The sequence below is a fragment of the Cavia porcellus genome, unplaced genomic scaffold (assembly GCF_034190915.1).
Source record: "Cavia porcellus strain 051 isolate PalLab524CR breed Dunkin Hartley unplaced genomic scaffold, mCavPor4.1 scaffold_11, whole genome shotgun sequence".
In the NCBI taxonomy this organism is placed as follows: domain Eukaryota; kingdom Metazoa; phylum Chordata; class Mammalia; order Rodentia; family Caviidae; genus Cavia; species Cavia porcellus.
The window spans coordinates 19,570,529-19,590,996 of record NW_026947494.1 but is presented as its reverse complement, the minus strand read 5'-3'; positions in this window follow the sequence as shown (position 1 = coordinate 19,590,996).

The window sequence follows — 20,468 nt, the reverse complement described above, 5'->3', positions numbered from 1 at the left end:
AATGAAAGCTTATCGCCTTTTGAATATAAATGATCACATTATAGTAATAGACAAGGATCCATATTTGAATAGTGGGGCATCCGAGCCCCCAGAGTTCAAAAGCTCTGCTCTCCTGAGAGATTCATCCTGTGTTTGAAGCACACATCTCCGGGCAAACACCCTATAAGTTATCCTGTGAAACCACTTAGTCCCTTTTGATGGCAGGGTCCACCTGAGCACTTGGGAATAATTTGCAAAAGTGGCAGAGACTGGGGAAAACATAATCAGTAAGGGAAAAGCTAAGTAAGATTTTTAAATAAAAATGCTGGAAAAGAATGAAAAATAAATGGGTTGAAAATTATAAAAATGTAATCTTTACTGCAAAAATAAAGATAATCACAAGACTAAGGAAACTGCTTTTTCATAATAAGTACAGTAAGAATGAGGAGAGGAATTTCTTATATGATTTTTTACTTCCTATATGGTCACAATTCTTTAGAAATTGTATTAATTTACAAATTCTAACAGGCAGAAGTCATTAAGTTGCATTCCTATGGGGATTATGATTAGACAGGTTTTAGTTTATTTTCTTTTCAGGACAGAAATTTGATTTTCCTGAGCCACTGATACCGCATTCACACATAAACACCTTCAAATGCAGCAGAAAACATTTTGTGCTTTGCTGCTTTTCACCCCTTGTCTTCATGGCCTCTCAGGAGCATTCAGAACGGAGGATCATTGGCTTTTTCTTCAAATACCTTGTATTGTGTCAGTTTCTATGACAACACGCTCTTCCTTTTGCTACTTAACCTCTCTAGCCATTTCTCTAATTTTCTTGTTCTTTTGTCTCTGTTTGACAAGGGAATGCTTATGTTTATGTTTGGTTCTGTTTTTTTGTGTTTTTTTTTTTTTTTTTGCTTTGCTTTTTAAATATTGTATGGCTGATCCCAGTTTTCAAGTGTATATATTTTCCTCTTCAGTATCTTTTCCACATCAACTCATCCAGGCTGAGATCTTGATTTCTTCTCTATATATCTCCTTTTAGATATCTCATGAAAAACTGTGAGGACTGAGACCCAGGCCCTAAGTAGGATTGATACTATTTACTTAATTAGATTTTTTGACAGAATCTGTCAAACCTGTTCCTTCTCTGTCAACTTTAACCTGGACATTTTTGCTACCCCTCAGTTTGTATTTCTCCAGCTCAATTTGGCTATCAATTTCCATTCAGTCTAAATCTTCCGACATATCATTAATACATGTATTCAAGAATATTTAAGTACATATTTCCATCTACTCAAATTCTAAACTGACAATAGCAATTTCTTTAGCCCCAACAACTGTAATGTTTTCTAAACTATTTTCTCTGATTTCCCACTTGAAATTATTCTCCATACAGCTTTCTGAGTAGTTTTGTAAAAACTATAGCACAGGACACATGGCAATGCATATCTATAATCAATCCTAGCATTTTGAGAGGCTGAAGCAGAAGGATCATAAATCAGTTCAAGACTACCCTTGCCAATGTAGCAAGACACTATCGAGATTTTTTTTTAAGCTGAAACATACTCTGAGAGTGAAGACCGTGTGTGTAATCCACAGGATCAATTAGCAAATCAGTCAGTCTAGAGTTTTGACACTTGTCCTTAGTTTTAATGAAACTTCACACAACTTTAAGTACAATTTAGTGATCACTGTCAGCATCACCAGGCTTCTTAGCTATGATCTACATTTTTGACTCTTTTAGCCAGTGTAGTGTAAGTTTCATTTTTTCCTTGAGAACTCAAGTTTTCTTTTTGCATCCTTGAGAAAGGCCATGTGGAAGAAGTGGTTTAGTCTTCATATCTATATCAGACTCTGCGTATGTTCATTATGTTAATACATTTAAAAATAAAGATTAACTAAAAAGAGGGACCAGAGTGAGGCATTGTGGGAGAGAAATTTCCACTTGGAAAATGTATAAGGTTTTAAGAGGACATTCGTTTGAAAAATGAAGAGATTACTTAAAAATACATACAATGTTAAACTTGACTATTTTGTCTATTGCGAATTTTTCTTTGCTATTCTCGTTTGGTATTTAGTAATGAAAGTACACAGTTCCTCAATTATTTCTTCACTTTATATTGTCTTAAAACAAGCATTACAGATTTATCTATCCATTGTAGCTAATTGTCAGTATATAAGTCAATAAAATTAATTACATTCACAATGTTATAAATATCATCACCATATCAATTTATGTTTTTTTTAATTACCTCAGAAAAACAGAAGCTATTAATTGGTAATTTCCTAGTGTACTGATCCCAGATCCTGGTAAACCTTATCCCACATTCTTAACTAAGAATCTGCTTACTCTAGATATTTCTTGTAGTTGGAACTGGGCAATATTTTGTGGTATATAATTTATTTTACTAAAAATATTTTCAAGGTTCTTCATGTTCTTGTTAATATCAGATCAACATTCCTGTGGATAAATAATATTTATATGTAAATAAGATTTATAGTGTCCATATATGTAAATTTTATAAATGTATATTTATTTTTGCATAAATCCATAAATTTTTCTTTTGTATGTGATTTTTTTATGTTCTACATTACACTGATTATTCACCTGTGTTAACATTTATGATAAAATTTTGTTTAATATGATTATTAAACAGCAATATCCTGTGAAAAAATTGATATATTCTTTTCTGTTAGACATTTGGTCATCTTTGGTCTACTACATTTTTGACTACTAGAAAATTACTGCCAAAACATTCCAATACGTGTTCTCAGATAAACACATCCTGTTTGGGTATGAAATGTTTGATTTATACATTTTACTTTGGCACATGCACAGCGAGTTCTAATGTCATTATATCAATATGCATTGCACCACTATGTGAATTCTAGCTATTGTGTGTACCCAACAAATATGAATCATCTTATTTAGTATACTTTTCTATTTTCCATCCTTTCCCTCAAAATTAGATGATTTTTTTTCTTTTTTGAATATGTTTGTATTAAATTCTCCAACACTGTCTTGTTAATTTCTTAAAATTAATTATACATTCTGCAGATATAATTGCTGGAGACATGTGAAAAGGAATTTATTTTGAGATCTTCTTTACCATATACCCTTTAATTGTATATCATTTTGAAACTCTTATTGTTTTTAGGCAGACCTTTAACTCGTGACCCTCCTTCTTCAGCATTCAAGTAGTTGAGTCCAAACTCTATCCACTATTCCTGGCTAGTCACATCTTTTAACAAAATAGAAGTTCTTATCAGTTACTCAATATAGCACATAAATTATATTTCTCTTTGGTTCAGCAACAGTTTTTTTTTTACTTAAGAATATTTTATTTACTCCACAATCACAGAAATACAGATTTGCTCAGTCACTTATGTTTAACTTTCACATATAGGAATAATTGAATAATTCTGGTTTATATTCAGAAGAATTAGCCAAAATAGTTTCCTTCTGTGTGCACTTCAGATTTTTTCCCATAACATGCAGAAATTTTACACTTGTTGCAGCATGCTTTTTACTGTTTTCTTAATCACATATCAGAACCAGTTTGGGCTCATTTTCTTTAGAGTTTGCTTGTCTTAAGGACTCTGGTTCTTTTCATCCAGCAGTACATGACAGGGTAGATCTGACTGAGAAGGAACAGTAATTAGGAAACATAGTCCAACCAAATAAAAAGCATAATGGTATTAGAGTATGATAGAGAGGAATAAGTTACTTCTATTTATAACAATTGAAAATTTGATTTAGCATCTGATTCAACATAAAATCTAAGCAAGAAATAAAGTAAATTATTACAGAGAGAAACTTTAAGGCTGGTAAAACCAATTAGACATCATTCTAAAAACTGAATGATAATATCATGACTTTTATTCATGTCATTCATAAAGTTTTGGTTAGTCTTTTTTGATTGTCCAGTTACAATTTGAATGATCCATTCTCACTGGTCAGATAAAACATCATTTGCTTATAAAGGATTATTGATGTTTTTGAGATTACAAGGTACTCTGGAATTAAGCTGTGCATAGAGAAAAGCAAGAATAATACAACTATCTTCCTACTATTAATCCTCTTCACAACTAACACAACAGTCAAGCTTTATGAGCATGCAGATGGTAATGGGCTATCTATTTATCAAAAACCAATTATGTACAATTTCAGTATTTTTCATTCTATATTTTCCACATAAATCAGGCATAGAACATGCATAACCATGAAAAGAATAAGCCCTATTTATAAATCTACTATAGGTATTAAAATTTTATTCCAGATTCATTTATTAAAACCTCAATAGTGAAAAACACTGTTGCCTACAATGATAAAAACAGTTTTATTTTTGCTATATTTTTTGCTAGATATTGCACTGAAAATATTCCCATTCCTTGTGTAACTTGTGACATGTGGGATTGATTTATGCATAATTAGAGCAAGCAGCTGCTCTATTAATGTGATTTGAGGGATTCTGTGAAAATCCCTCCTGAGTAAATTAAATCCCAGTTGGATCTTTTTAAATTTGCAGCATTAGCATTTTTCCCTGTAGACTTTTTACAGAAGATGAATATAGAGAGTCAGGCGTTACATTTCCTTGGAGAGGTAACACATTATCTAGCTAATGAATTAGCAGAGAATAATTGGTTGGATTTACCATCACTATCCATATTTATACTTTAGATTGCTGGATTCTGAGGGGAATAGGAAAGTAGAAAATAGCAGATCTTCAGTAACAAGGCAGCAAAGTTAATGAACAAAAAGGCAGTAGGATATTGATGTGCTACATGGTACAACAGAGTTTTTGAAGACAGGAACTTCATGTGTTCCTGGATGCATACACAAACATGTGTACGCATATATATTTGGGTATCGTAACACAACTCTCAGCAATGTAATAAAATATGATTTTTATTATGTTATAGTTATTGTGTTTTATGGGGTGCATTACTGTTTCCTACTTTGAAAACAACATGACAGACATGATAGATAAGAAATTCAGATATCCTAGGTATATATATATATATATATATATATATATATATATATCTTAAATAGTATAGTTCTCACCCAAAATCACTGATCTTTGAATTTCAGCCTTATGATAAAACCCATAAATCTGATGCTGTCATGGCCTTTGAAACAATTTCTAGATGATGTCATCACTTTCACTAGAGTAAGATGGAGATGAAGCTAAGGTAGTGCTTCTCCAAATAAGCCCAATACATTCTTGGTGAAAAAGGTGAACAACGGAGAGGTTATCAACACAGATAGCTGAATAAGCTCTTGAATTTAGTGTGAAAGAAGCCATCTGGAAGCCTGGACCTTTGATACTATGGAGCAAATTCTATCAGTGTTCCATTTTATTCCACTTGGTGATGAGTTACATTAATGCATGCCCGCCCATTATTAAATTGGCCACACTGAGAACTTCCACTGCCTGGAACTTAGATCCTCTTCGAGTCAGAACACAAGGGCAAGGGTTAAGCTGCCCTGGAAAGTAGCTCCCATGTCATGGCAGACAAGTGACTGATGCACAAAGGTCTGCTATTTATTATTGCTTGTGTGACATAACTCTGAAGAGCATGTTCTACACCATTTCTCAGATTTCTCTAGTGGCGTTAAGTGTCAGTTATTACCTTCTCCATGATGTGTTTGTGTAGGCTCCTTCTATGTACTTTTTTTTTTTTAACATCTTAGCCTCTCCTGGGAAGACCTTTCCCATGAATTGCTTCAATCTTTTTGAAACTCTGCATCTGGGAAAATCCAGATTAAAGGTATGGATGCAGGAAATTGTCCTATAGAACAGAATGCCTTCATGGGATTTTGGAATTGAGCATCTGGCCAGTCAAATGACAATACAACTCATCTTGTTGTTAGGCAACGATGTAGTATATTCTATAACATTATAAATACCAGAGCACTCGTATTTTCAGTATTGAAGTGGCAAAGTGATCAAGAGAGATGGGAATGAACTAACTGCTACAGTACATCAAGCATTATAGAAAGAGAGATGTAAAAAAAAAGAGAATCTATTGATTTTTAAATTAAATTCTGGTATCACATATATAAAAAGATAAGACAATACTGAGACTTTGTTCCTCCAGAAGATTTTTGTGTTTATCTTTGATTCTGCTGGGAAATTTAGGATAAAAGACAATTAGGCTAAGAATAACAAAGTATACCAAATTAGCAACTAAATATAATTAGGGTCCAGGACCCTTTCTCTATTAGCTTGTCTATTTCTGATAAGGCTATCTTTTATAAATATTTCGCTTGAAGCTTTTTACCTTACTTTAGTACTCTTGGTGAGCCTTGAACCTAAAGTTTTCATCTTGTAGTTCTGACATCTCCTGACAGCTTTGTTTATCCTCCCAGTAACACAGATATCCTGTAAACTGCTTGAGGGGAACAGTTCCATAGGAAATTGAATTTATCTTCTGTTGTTCACCTTTTGTGGCTATTACTCTCTGAAATCATCATTACCTTGGAAACCATCTAATGGATTTAAATATATACATTATATAATTAACACAGACTTTCTACTCATTTTTGCAGTTATGGATGGCTTGAAAGTGTTTTATAACAGAAAAAAGCATCTATGGTCACATGATTTTAAACCAACACATGTGATTACTTAACATAACTTCACTTACGGGACTATTACATATTCTCCTTTTCTTCAGCAACTGTATGATTATTCCACCAATATCTGATCACATTAATGTCTACTTTTAAATATCTGCTTAATTTAGTAGTTCTCTGGAAATTTGTGTAAGTACAACGTGGAAATGAGAGTGTAAACTCTTTAGTCATTCTTCTTGGGTTCAATTTCAAACACTAAGTTTTCTTAGCCCTATTATCTACAGAAAATGAAGGAGACTTTCACTGCAGTTGGTTCTTCATTTATAAAGTGAGGATTATAAAATTTGATGGAGCTGAAAAACAGCTAAATGGTATAGCGGAAAAACAGTATTTTGAATAATTCCTTACTCATAGGAGGAACACAACTGTAAGTAGCAGTCCAAACATACAATGAATGTTTAAATTAAAAAGATAACGATTACAGTCAGAGACACAATGCCATTTATGCTCCTCAAACTCCCTCCACTCACCTCAAAAACATTTATCCCATCTTTTCCACTTTCTGAAGTAGTTTTATATGACGTCTTATTTCACAGTCTTGGATGTCTTGATGTCCTCAATTGAATCCAATTTTTTACCCAGTTGTTTTTACTTCCCTGAAGAGGCAGAAAGCATGCAGTGCAAGATCACTAAATAAGGTGCCTAAGGAGACACCATACTCTTTTAAAACTTGCTTTCCTTCAGAGGGCCGTCAGCAGCAGCACTCCCTGTATTTCTAATTGTACCTGCTAAATTAACTCACGAAAGAGGACTTCTTGAATTGCTTACAAGGTAGCCAGAATTATGAGATAAATTAATTTAAAAGACAGGAAGCATTTTGAAAGGGATTAATGCCCGTGTGCTTTTTACTATGACAATTATTTTGTTTAGTTAATGGATATTTAGATAACCCTTATATACTGTCTGCTGCAAATTAAAATTTTCCTTTGTCCATACTTATAAATAGGCTATCAGTATGAATACTTCTGATAATTACGTGTTTTGTGAGACAAAGTAATTCATACCATCATTCAGTTTTCTTTGTTATTAGGTAATTTAAAATAGAATTGTGAGATATGTTGTATAATATATAGAAATGAAAACATTGAACTTTATAATTGATGGAAATTGATAGTTGATAATCATAAAAATTACTTGATATTTTTCTAAATAATATCCCTCAGTATCAACACCTATTGATTTATTATAAAAATGTAAATTTAAAAAACAAGGGATGTTCATTTGCAATATGTAGATACATATTATCCTACTAAAATGTCTTGAGATTAGATGTTTTATGTGAACTAATTAAGTGTTTTAAAAAGTGAAGTAAAATTAAAAAATAACTGCATATGTCCATTTTATTTCCATTGGGTTAACTCAATTTTACCTTTAAATTACCTAGAGGCATTATTTTATTTTACTTACAATAATTAACTTAAATCATAAAATAAAATATAAAGAATAAAGTTTCATAAGTTGTCTTTTACTAATACTAATTGACACTAGGAATAAAATGTTGAAATTTAAAATTTTATTTTGATAAATTTGAAAGTATTCAAATGGATTTGACAAAAAAAATGATTAGATTGAGGCTGCTCATATATTCTTTTCTTGTTGAAATCTCATAGGTCAGTTCTAGAGGAAAAATGCAAAATACATTTAAATTCCATTATCACTACATACTTATGAGATTAGTCCAAAATGCATACATTTTAGAGCTATTTTTATCTATAGTGATGAAGAGAATCATTGTTGAGGATTATGCCTATTGATATACATTTACAGTCTAAGCTGACAGTGTAAGATTTAGATACAGGGAACAACAGAGTAGAATCTTAATAATTATGGATACTAAATTACAAAACTTGTATGTCCAAAAGCACTGATTTTATATTTCTAATTCATAGAAACTATAAAAGAAACATCCCTTTATCCTTTCCCATGTTTCATTATGTTTAACTACTAGTAGCAGTGTAAATTATTTAATATTTCTGAGGAAAATCTTGGAAATTGCTATCATTTTTAAGGGTTAAAAATTCAATGATTAGATCCTAAATTTATTATCCTAAGAAAAATGCTCTAAAATATTTTATATAGCAACATTGTAGGGGTTATCTGTAGATTAAAGTTAAATATTAATCCAGTTATAAAGGCTATTTATTGATTTTCTAGGTTTGTTATGAACAGCTGTCACAAACTTGAATGTCTTCAAACATATGAATGTCTTCTCTCACATTTCAGTGGCAATAATTCCAAAGTATAGGTTTTCACAGAGCTAAGAACCTCTCCCCAGAGGTTCTTAGAAGGGACTTTTTCTTGGTATCTTTCCTGGCTGCTGGTGCAGGCTCCAATCTTCATAATTCTTTGGTTTGTAAATGCATGACCCCAATCTTAGACTGAGTTCATAAGGTTATCCTGTACTATGAGTCTCTCCCTATCCATCTCTCTGTCTGTCTCTGTCTGTCTCTCTGTCTCTGTGTCTCTCTCTGTCTCTCTGTCTCTGTCTCTCTCTGTCTGTCTCTGTCTCTGTCTCTCTCTGTCTCTCTCTCTCTCTCTCTCTCTCTCTCTCTCTCTCTCTCTCTCTCTCTCTCTCTCTCCTGGCAGAATATTTACCTTTAGACTATTTACCCTATTAATCCAACAGGATCACATCTCAAAGCGTTTAGTTCAATTACATATTCAAATACCCATTTGCCAAGTAAGATCACATTCACAGAATGCTAGGTATGACTGTCATACAATCGTCAATAAAATATCATATGCAATCTTTCAATATATTGCATTAACAAAATGTTTATCATAGAATATTACAAAAATTAGGTGTAGAAAATAAATTCATTTTGTCTTTGGTGTTCTAATATGCATAATTCTATATCAACAGCTTGTAGAAAATGGCTGAAGACAAAAAGAAATAATACATGTGACAGTCTCAAAACAGTGAAAGTGTGTTTTCATTTAATTGTATTTAATTTTTAAATGACTTATTTTTATTATAAATTAAAGAACTGTTGTATATTTTAAAGCTATTCATTCTTCATATGTTAATTTTTAATTGAAATATTGCAAAATATTTATACATATGTTTACATATGAATTTATATACACCTGTATATGTACATATATATTACTTTATATACATATACAATCTCAATAAAAATACAAGCAAATACTAAAACCAGAAATTTTCCTTTTCCTTGGGAATACTTTGCTAAATTTGTGAGATGTTTGTAACTTTGTTTTCTTTAAATGTAATCTAAGTTTTGGGTCTCGTTTGAAAATGTAAGCACTCATGGGTACATCTAAATTTCATTTGTTAATACAACAAAGATATTGTAGGTTGAGGGGTCCATAGCATCCTTCCTCTTTGAACACAAATTGAAATTAAACTTTTGGTTTCAGAATCAAATTTATAATTCAAATTTTGTTTTATGCATGAATGATTTTTATGAAGTTTATCATCACAAGCAACTTGTGTGGATTTATCATTTATAAATGTTTATCTGCATAACAAGAAGTAGAAGACTTAGCCTCAAGTCATGTCCTTATGGACAGTGGGAATTATGAAGTTATACAGCTTATTTCTTTACCATTAAAAAACTTTTAAAATATTGAAATGAAGTATAACTTCTCTTTTATCAGGTCCAAGTGAAGAACTAGGATAAAAGAGAAAAAATGATGAAAATGTAATTCATAATAATAATACAATTAAAAGGCAAATAACTTCAGAAACTAGCAATTTGCAATTCCTCATGAAATAAAGACATTCTACCATATCTTCAAAGTTCTTTGGGCAAAGCCTGACACAGTAAGGCATGTCCTACCTGTACAACATTTTCTGTAAGAAAGAGGTTTTTCAGACACAGTAAGGAAAAATTGTAAAGTACCTGCTTAGAGAATGGAGTCTTTTTCCAGTTAATCTGCCACATTAAAACAAAGCCATTCCTTCTGTGCAGAGGTCAGCAATGCAGTATGAAGAAGCAGAAAGTATAATCCCCATACATCTTTTTATTTTCCTTTGCTTTTTTCTTCTCTTCAATGAAAATGTAAACCATGAGCTATACAAGTACGTCCCTCACACAGCATTTGTCCTTGTTACTCCTGATGGTTGTTAGTTTCTTGTTGCCCTGTAAACCTTCATTTCTACTCCCACACAGTAAGATAGAAGTTCACCCAAAATATGTTTGTAAGTGATACATCGTATTTCAGTGATGAAATTTCTTTTGTGATCCAACCCAATACTGTTTTCTTCCTTATAATATTCTAGAGCTTTTCTGCATCTTACAGCTACCTTTCCCTTTTATTTCTAGATAACTTTCTTGAAGGTCTAATAATGACATGTGCCCAACTAATGTTTAAATTATAACCAATAATGTCTTTTCATTCTAATTGGATAGTAATCATTAGTCGTTGTGTATTTTAAATAATAAATTGCTAATGTCATCACATTATGATAGTTTAGCAGTCTTTTTCCACATTTGCTTAATTTAAAGCACCTTCAGGCATTAATTTGAGGTCCTCATGTTGTTTCTTTGTGGGCATGTGTGTTTCAATTTGCTTACAATGCATAATAGAAAACTTTGCAAAAAAACTACATCAAGCATTTCAAATTACTTAAATCTCAATATTACTAGCAATTCAAACTGTGGGTTTTGAATGATATATAGGTGGTTTACATATTCTTAGTCTCGATTTTATGCTGTCCATTTAGTATATTTATGTGTTTTAGATAAATAATTTTTAATCTGAGGAAATTATTACGTTTCTGAGGTCCAGTGGAAGAGGTACAAAGAAAACCATGGGTTCACTTCCTTCTGTAATTAACTTCTTTATATCCTGATATATCTTTAGAAATGAGTAAGTTGATTTTCATTTTATTTTCCTATCTCAATATAAATAGGAGAGCTCATTGCTAAGAATTTCCTACTCTCTGAATTTATTTCCTCCCATATTAGCAATGCATATTCTATTTTGTTTTTAATTTCTCTTTTCAGGTTCCTGAGCTCTATAGAGACAAAACACATCTTTTTTTTTTTTAACTATAATATATATACATAAACTGTACTAGCCAGGTCAGTTATCGTAGAGCTCTGCATAACAAACACATATTCAGACACAGTGAGAAAAATTGGAACAATTGAAAAAGAATCCATAAGTATGAAATTGGTGACAGTTGATATCATTGGTAGGAATTAGTAGTTTCCATACAGACAAGTTTTATATTCACTAGTTGTTTTAGTGTAAATAAACTTAGGCCATAAAACTTTCCATAAGGTATGAACCACTGGAGATCAAAATGGCTCATTACCTGTTTCAAAGCACGGAGCACCACCATTTGGAAAATATCTTACCCTTCCCTTATCAAAATACAGGATTTTGAAGTATAATTAATCATATTATATTTAAAAGACTCTGCTCCCTTTGTGAGTTGAAGGAATCCTATCTTTTGCTGAAGACTCTAACTTCCAATTTAACTTTAGTATGACTTGCTGTTGACAGTGATGAAACTGTTAAAGTCCAAAAATGATTAATAAACCATTTTCAGAATTAAAAGATTTATAACGCCAGCCTCAGAGCACATTCTGTAATTCATTACTGGTGTCTAGAACTTGGCAATCTTGAGTTATCACTGAGTTACTCAAAAGGATGTCCATCCCTGTGTCTATCAATACTTTGTTATAAATGTGTTGTGCTTAGGTAGGTGATTTCTGAGAAACCTTTCAGCTTTATTACCCTAATGTAAATCTTGGCCTGCGTATAGTGATTCTATCATTCTGTCCCTACTCATCTTCTTTAGACTTCTCAAATAATAGCATTTACAAGGTTGTAAAAATAGTATAATGTAATTTAGGAGTCCTATGCCCAGATTTCAACATATGTACATGTACTGCTTGATTTCATAACTTAATTTACCTTTTACTCAGTTTTAACCACATCCATAGTAGTGAAGATTTTATGCAAATGAGAGTTTTACCCTTCAGTTGATCTTCATCAAAAGAAACACTGGAAATAGTTTTCCTTTTATAATGGTACTATAGCAAAGGAATATTTGAAGTGTTTCTTTTTGTAATTTTCTTTTAAAATCCTAGGCAATTACTTAAAAATTGAAAATGCTAGAAATTGCTTATATGAATATAAGAAACAGTGTAATGCCAGAGTTTATTATTCATCTTCATATTTTACATAAAATATTAATATGAAATGTGCAGATATTTTTAAATCAATCCATTGTTATATATCAAAGCAGTTAAAATGAATAATATGCACAATAAAGCAGACTTATTAAATCAATAACATTGCTGATATTCACATAATCTTTATATTGGATACGGTTATATGCTACATTAAGCAAACACAAATAATCTTTACTGAATATTACCAAAACACTTTTCTAAATTATCTACTTTCCTATTTATTCAAAAATGCATTGCATGATGACATTTCAAAATATTAGATAAAAAAGCTTTCCTTGACAGCAAGTTTAATGTTAGTTTTTGTGGGAACATTCCAGTTGTTTCCTCGTACATGTATGTGAATAGTAATTCGTGCAAAAATCCTCCAAAGTCCTGTCAGCATTACTGGTCCTTGTGTTGCAAATGCTGCTGCTGTAGAACAAAAGCCTCATTCTGAGAGAAACTGCTTATCACTTGATGTTTCCTTTCATTTTATTACAATTGCAGCTAAGTACTAAACACAAAAATGGGCATCAAATTGGTACTAATCTTTAAATGTTATATGAAACATTCTGGAAATTATATTTTTTTTGTGGATTGTAAACTTGAACTAGTTAAATGTTTAAAAATATATATTTCTGGGGCTGGGGATTTAGCTCAGTGGCATAAGCACCTGCCTTGCAAGCAGACGGTCGTGAGTTCGATCCCCGGTACCGATAAAAAGAAAAAAAAGTGTAAAAAATAATATATATATATATATATATATATATATATATATATATTGCTGCAATATGTCTATCTGTTGAATAAATATCAATTGTCAAGTCCAGATGGCTCTTTTTAGATTATTCATTAACATAACAATTGATTGTAATTGATTGATATGTTTTATATTTTCCTTGTGCTAAATTCCAAATTCTTTTGCTTTTTCAGTTATGATTGCAATGAAGTATTCCACTAAAAAATTGCTAAAATATTAAACAATATTTACATTGAAAACTCAGTTTTCTAATGACAGTAGCTGGGTTATGTATTTGTTGCATATAATATGTAGAATATTGACACTATCATGTTGTACCTTATTGGATTATATTTTGTGTGAAAGTAAAACAAATGTTCTATGGAAAATGAGATAATATAGTAGCCATTATTTGTTTTCTGTTATTTGGTTCTGAATGCCCTGTAATACCCTCATTCTCTTGAATGTTTTTTATACTATTTTGTTGTGTTTGATACTATTGTATATAAAGTTACACTCAACTATTTTAAAGAAAGAGACATTGTGGTAGTTGCTATTAATTCTGGATTGTCTTCCAGTGAAATATTGTGTGGCTTACATTGTTCTGTTCTGATCTGCTTTGTTATGTCCGGTTTTGTCTTAATCTCTTTAAAATAAAAAAAATAGAATATTGACACTAAGTAGTCTCATTTTACCTAATGATAAAATAAATAAATTGAAAAAAATATTATATTAAACAACTCAAACTGTCTTCTGTAATTATCAATATTATGGAAAAATCATTATAGTTTAACAATAATAAAAATCATTTCTAATTACAAAATATCTAATCTTATTTCCATAGTTAATACATTAGGCAATAGAATGTCTTTTAAAATTTGATATGATTGTTTATATATAAGAAGAAGTTCGGGGACGGGGGATTTACCTCAGTGGCATAAGCACCTGCCTTGCAAGCAGGCAGTCGTGAGTTCGATCCCCTGTACCGATAAAAATGAAAAAGACAAAAAAAAAATATTAAAAAAAAGAAGTTTGGTATAAAAATATAAATCAGTATAGTCATTATATAAATTCACATGGTGGTTTCTCAGAAAATTAACATAGAACTAGCACAGAGTCCAACAATTCCATTTGTAGGTATATATGCAAAGGAAAAGAAATCATTATGATTAAGAGATATCTATAAATTTTATGTTCACCCAACCGTATTTTCAGTAGTCAGAAAACACAACCTACTTGTCCAACATTTAATAAACTAATATGAAAAATCCACATACCATCACAATGGGCTACTTATTATCCAGCCATAAGAAAGAACAAAATCGTTTATTGCAGCATATAAATGTAGATCAATCTGTTAAATACCATAATCAGGCATAGAAAGAAATGTACCACATGTTCTCACCCTTATATGTGGAATCCAAAGTAGTCAACATCTTAGAAGGTGATTACCAGAGACATGGGAGGGTATGGATAAAGGATGAAAAAAGAAGTGTGAAAGAGGACTGAATTAATTAATAGGTCCTAAGAATCAACACATCACTGTGCTACTCAACAGTTGGGTAAGTATAGCAGGCAATGATGTACTTACCATATAATTCAAAAACTTAGAAGAAAAGATTATGAAAGCTTCCAACAACAAATGACAAATTTGGAAGGCTATGATTATATTAATCTGAATCAAACATTGTACAAAATGTACAAATACAAAATATTCATATACTAATTCTTTAATATGTGTGACTTTCACATTTTATGTATCACTATATATATAGTATATATTATATATGTGTGTTTCTAGATGTAAAATGTTTAGCTTAATGTAAAATTACACTTCATTTGAGTCAACTAGAATAATTATTTGTACAGTATATATATGTTGATATATATGTAGATGTTGAGATATATATATATATATATATATCCAAAATTCCATTCAACAACTAGTTATACTATTTTTAGACAAAGTGGACTTCAAGTCAAAACTGATCAGAAGAGACAAAGAAGATCACTATTTATTAGTTAATGGAATGATTCAACAGGAAGAGATAGTAATTATAAACATATATACAGTAAACACTAGCTTGCCCAGATAAATAAAGCAAATACTACTTTACATAAAATGTGAGATAAATGTCAAAACAATTATAGTGGAGGACCTCAATGCACCATTATCACGGATGGATCAACTAGATGACATTCAACAAAGAAATATGAGAATTCAACTAAACCTTAACAAGTGAATTTAATAGCTAATAGAGAAGTGTTCACCAAACAATTTATGTATTCCTCTTTGCAGCATATGGAACTTTCTCCAATATAGACAACATACTAGCCAAATAAAGTGTGCTTAAGTAAGTGCAAAAGAACTTAATTTATCCAATGCATATTATCAAGTCACAGAACAAGGAAATTAGAAATTGTTGGCAAAAGAAACAACACAAATTATGCAAATGCAAGGAAAGTAAACAATACAGTCTTGAAAAATCGGTGGGTCACATCAAAAATCAAGGAAAAGATTAGGCAGTTAATAGAAAAACCATCCCCAAACTCATGAGATGCAATGAATGTAGTCCTGAGAGAGATGTTTCTAGGTGTGAATGCCCATGTCAGAAAAACGAAGCAAACTCAAATACATAAACTAACTATGCACATCAAGATCCTACAAAAACATGAACAAATCAGACCCAAAGATTAAAAGGAAAAGCATAAAGAGGAAGGAGAAATGCGGGGCAGTGCAGGGCTTGATAAACAGAACTGGGATGTGTTAAGTACAGGAATCAACCCCACACAAGGAATGGAAATATGTTCTGAAAAAATATGCTAAAAATTAAACATTAATTAAATTGATAATAAAAACAAAGAAAAATGTATATAATGAATCAGTAAATTGAAGATCTGGTCCTCTGAATGAATAAATAAATTGCACAAACCCTTAGACAATCCTTCCAAAAAGGAAAATGACTCAAATCAATGCGATTTAGAGTTGAAAAAGGTGAAATCATAGTAGACTGGGCCAAAATCCCGAAGACTATTACAAACTACTTTGAAAAGAGGTACTCAAATAAATTAGAGAAATTTTTAAAATGGCAGCTTGCTACATATATATGAATCACCAAGCTTCAACCAAGAAGATAAAAAATATTAGCAATCCAATAAAGGACAACAAATTGAAACAGTAATTAAAAACCCTACCAATTAAGAAAATTCCACTTCCTGATAGACACTACTTAATTCTGCAAGAAATTGAGGGAAGATTTAATGCAAATAATCCTCAAACTTCAATGAAGTTGAACCAGAAAGAATATTCCCAAAATTATTCCTGACAGGTAATATTGCCATGATTCTAAAATTTTACAAAGATCCAACCAAAAAAGTAGAACTACAGTCAATATCTTTATGAGCATAGGTATAAAAGTCTTTCACAAGGTAACAAGCAAAACGAATGGAACAAATCATTAAAATGACCATACATCGTGATGAAGCAGGCTTCATTCCAGATATACAGATGGTTCAGTATACACAAATAAATAAATATAATAATTCACATAAACCCAAGCAAGGACATATATCACGTGTTCATTTTCATTATTCCAGAAAAGGTATTGGCCAAAATATAACTGGTAAAGAAACTAGGTTGATAATGGTCTTATCTTAATACAATAAAAGCCTTTAATAGCATACTAACTTTCATTAATTGGAGAAAACCTGTAAGCTTTCTGTAAAATCAGGGATCAGGACTAGAATGTCCACTATCCCGACTCCTGTTCAATATAGTACTTGAAACAGCTGAAGCAATCAGGAAAGCAAAAATAAATAAATAAATAAATAAATAAATAAATAAATAAAAATAAAAGGGATATGAGTAGAAAAGGAAGGAGTCAAATTATCATTATTTGCAAACAACACAATACCTTGCCTCGACGACCCAAAAATCATCACCAAGAAGCTTGTATAATCAATAATGAAATTAGCAATGCCGCAGAATACACTATCAACAAACACAAATCAATAGTGTTTTTGAGATCGTGTGATCTATCCTGCCAAGAAAGTATATAAGCACGTTTGTTTACCAATAATTAACTAACTGACAAAGAAATCAGAAAAATAATACCATTCGTAATTTTATTATATCTAAAGTTTGAAAGAGGTCTGTATACCCATGCTAGCTCAATGGATAAAGAACATGTGGTATTTATACATCATGTCATAGGAAAAATAAACTTGTCATTGTAGGAAAATGAATGTACACTGAGAGCATAATATTAAGTGAAAGATATCAGACTCACAAGTTTAAATACTATATGCTTTCTCCCATATGAGAAACTCAAAGGATAAAGGATAAAACAAAAAGCAAATAGAAAATAGAGAGATAAACTTTTGCAAATTGGAAAGGAACCCTGAGACAGAGAGAGGATGAGATGAGGGAAGGGGAAGAGTATGAGGAAGAATTAAGATGTGTTTTGAATAGTTGTCAATTCCCCACAAGAAATGTAATCACTAAGTATTGAAAATATGTACTAATTGGTAATAAATACTCAAAAAGTTGTGAAATGGTCTTCATACAAGCAAAATTATGAAAGGAAAAATCAATTTATGCTATCATTAAGCAATCACTACATTGTCACAGCATGCTTTGAAAAAGTTTGAACTTTGAAGTGAAAACACCCAACACTAAGATTTTGGAAAAAATAGTTTCATTTTACAAGTTAAGATTTTACAGATTTAGTGTCTCCTTGAAAAGCGGAATACACTAGCTCCTTTGTTAAATGTATCTTTTCTCTGCTATTTCTACTTTTTATTTCAAATTTGGAAATCTATTAAGTATTATAGCATACACTATTATTTTTACTGGAAAAGAGTCATCAAAATTGAATTTATACAATATGAGATAAGGGAGTGAGAGGCAGAGAGGGAGAGAAAGATGGAGAATATGAATGCCACATAGTGTTAGGCTTGAGAATTAACAATATTTACATATATACAATAATTTTCCCATCATTCAGTTTTTTTGTGATTTGGCATAAATCTCTATGCAAACCCTGGGGGCAAAGATATCTTTCACTCCACACATTCATCAGGAATGAAGTGTACAATTTGAGATAATTTCTGCCTCTGAGAATCTGAAAACCCCACTCCATTATGCTGCAATTTTTCTAAAACATCCTGTAAGGATGATGATTATGGTTCTTTTTCACCTTTCTTGCTCTTCTTTGGTTCATTTATGAGAGAAAATTTTGGAAATCGAACTGTATCACCTTTCCTTAGGACAGACATCTTTATTTTAATAAAATTGTGTATTTTCAAAGAGAATAAGGACATAATACGTTGTAAAATTTTCTCTTTCATGACATGTTCTTTACAAATAGGTAAGAATCAAAGAATAGAAAAATAAATCAAATATTTGAGCTCTAGGTAAAAGTTGTTCAACTTTTAATTGGACAAACATGCTGAAGAACACATAAAGACATTTTAGAATATAAGGAAATGATTGTGAATGTGGAAATATAAATCCTATATAGATGCCAGAAAATACATAAAGATTTGCTTAGAACTAGAAATAACTAAGTGAGCCTTGGGGTAATATGTTTCAATGCACAGTGTGAAATAGAAAATAAAAGAAATTATGATTTATGTATACAAATATTGTAATATTTTGATAAGATCATTTAACACATTGTGTTGTTTTTTTAAAAATATGGCTGAGAAAGGTGTCTCTCAAGTAAAAAGGATTATTCACAGTAGGGTCCCACATTCACTTCCAATTATTATGCAGTAGCAGGAGCCTGACTAGATGTAACACAGCATGAATTTTTCCCAGTGGATAATAAAGTTGATTTTTCTTGCTTTTTTCTTTTTAATTCTGTAGAATATTAACCCAGGATCAGAGCCGCGGAAATGGAACTTTCTTTCATTGTTTGCAAACTCAATTTCTCCATAAGCTACTTTTGTTCCAAAGATTCCTAAATTCCTAAACAAAAAATCCAAATAGCTTTTCTCTAATTATAGTTGCTGTATTTTGTAAATTAAGATACTAATTCATTATCCTAACCTTAGTAAAACTGTACTTATAAACTACCACAAAAACGTCATTCCTAAAATAGCTACTTGTAAAATGGTAGAATAAAACAAATTATTATAAAATTTTTGCAATTTATTTGGGCAAACAACTAATGTTCTTAATTTCATAACAGCATACTCTCTCTATACTGATATCATTCAAAAAAATGGAAATTCATGTTGGACAACTTTGATAGCATTCTTTTAGATTAACATTTTTTCTGTACTTACGAATTTTCATAGACAAATAAAAACTAATGATTTAAGTATGTGGCAATATTCTATTTTGGTAAGTAAATCATTATTATATTTATGAAATAACAATAATGGATAGTTAGAACAAGTGTATTAACTTCATCACTGTTCTCTCAAATTTTAGTCTGTCATCATAATTACCCACAGGGCTTTTAAAAACTGATTAATGGACCCAATGTGTAGAGTGTCTGTTTCAGTATGTCTACAATTATACACAGAAATTTGCATTTCTAAAAAGCTTTCTGATTGATGCAGATGCTACCCACGCTTTAAAATGATTGGGTGACGGAAATTGAAACCACTATTTGCAAACAGTAAATTAAAACTGCAATGCTAACAACAGTCTAAAATGCCACTTCTTCCATTGTTTTTGCACCTATGCCATGGCAATTCTAAACACCGCCAGTGTGAAAACAGTCTTCCTACTGACGTTGCACAACTGCCATTGCACATACTTACCACTCAACCCATTTTAAGAGAAGGGAGAAAAACAACATGGTAAGACTGACAAAGAAAAGAACGACTAAACTTTTAACTACAGCCATTTTGCCGCAACAGTACACTTTTTCATAGCACATACAGAACTAGTTTATTGTTCTTCAAACTCAAACATTTTTCTCCTTTTACCAACAAATTA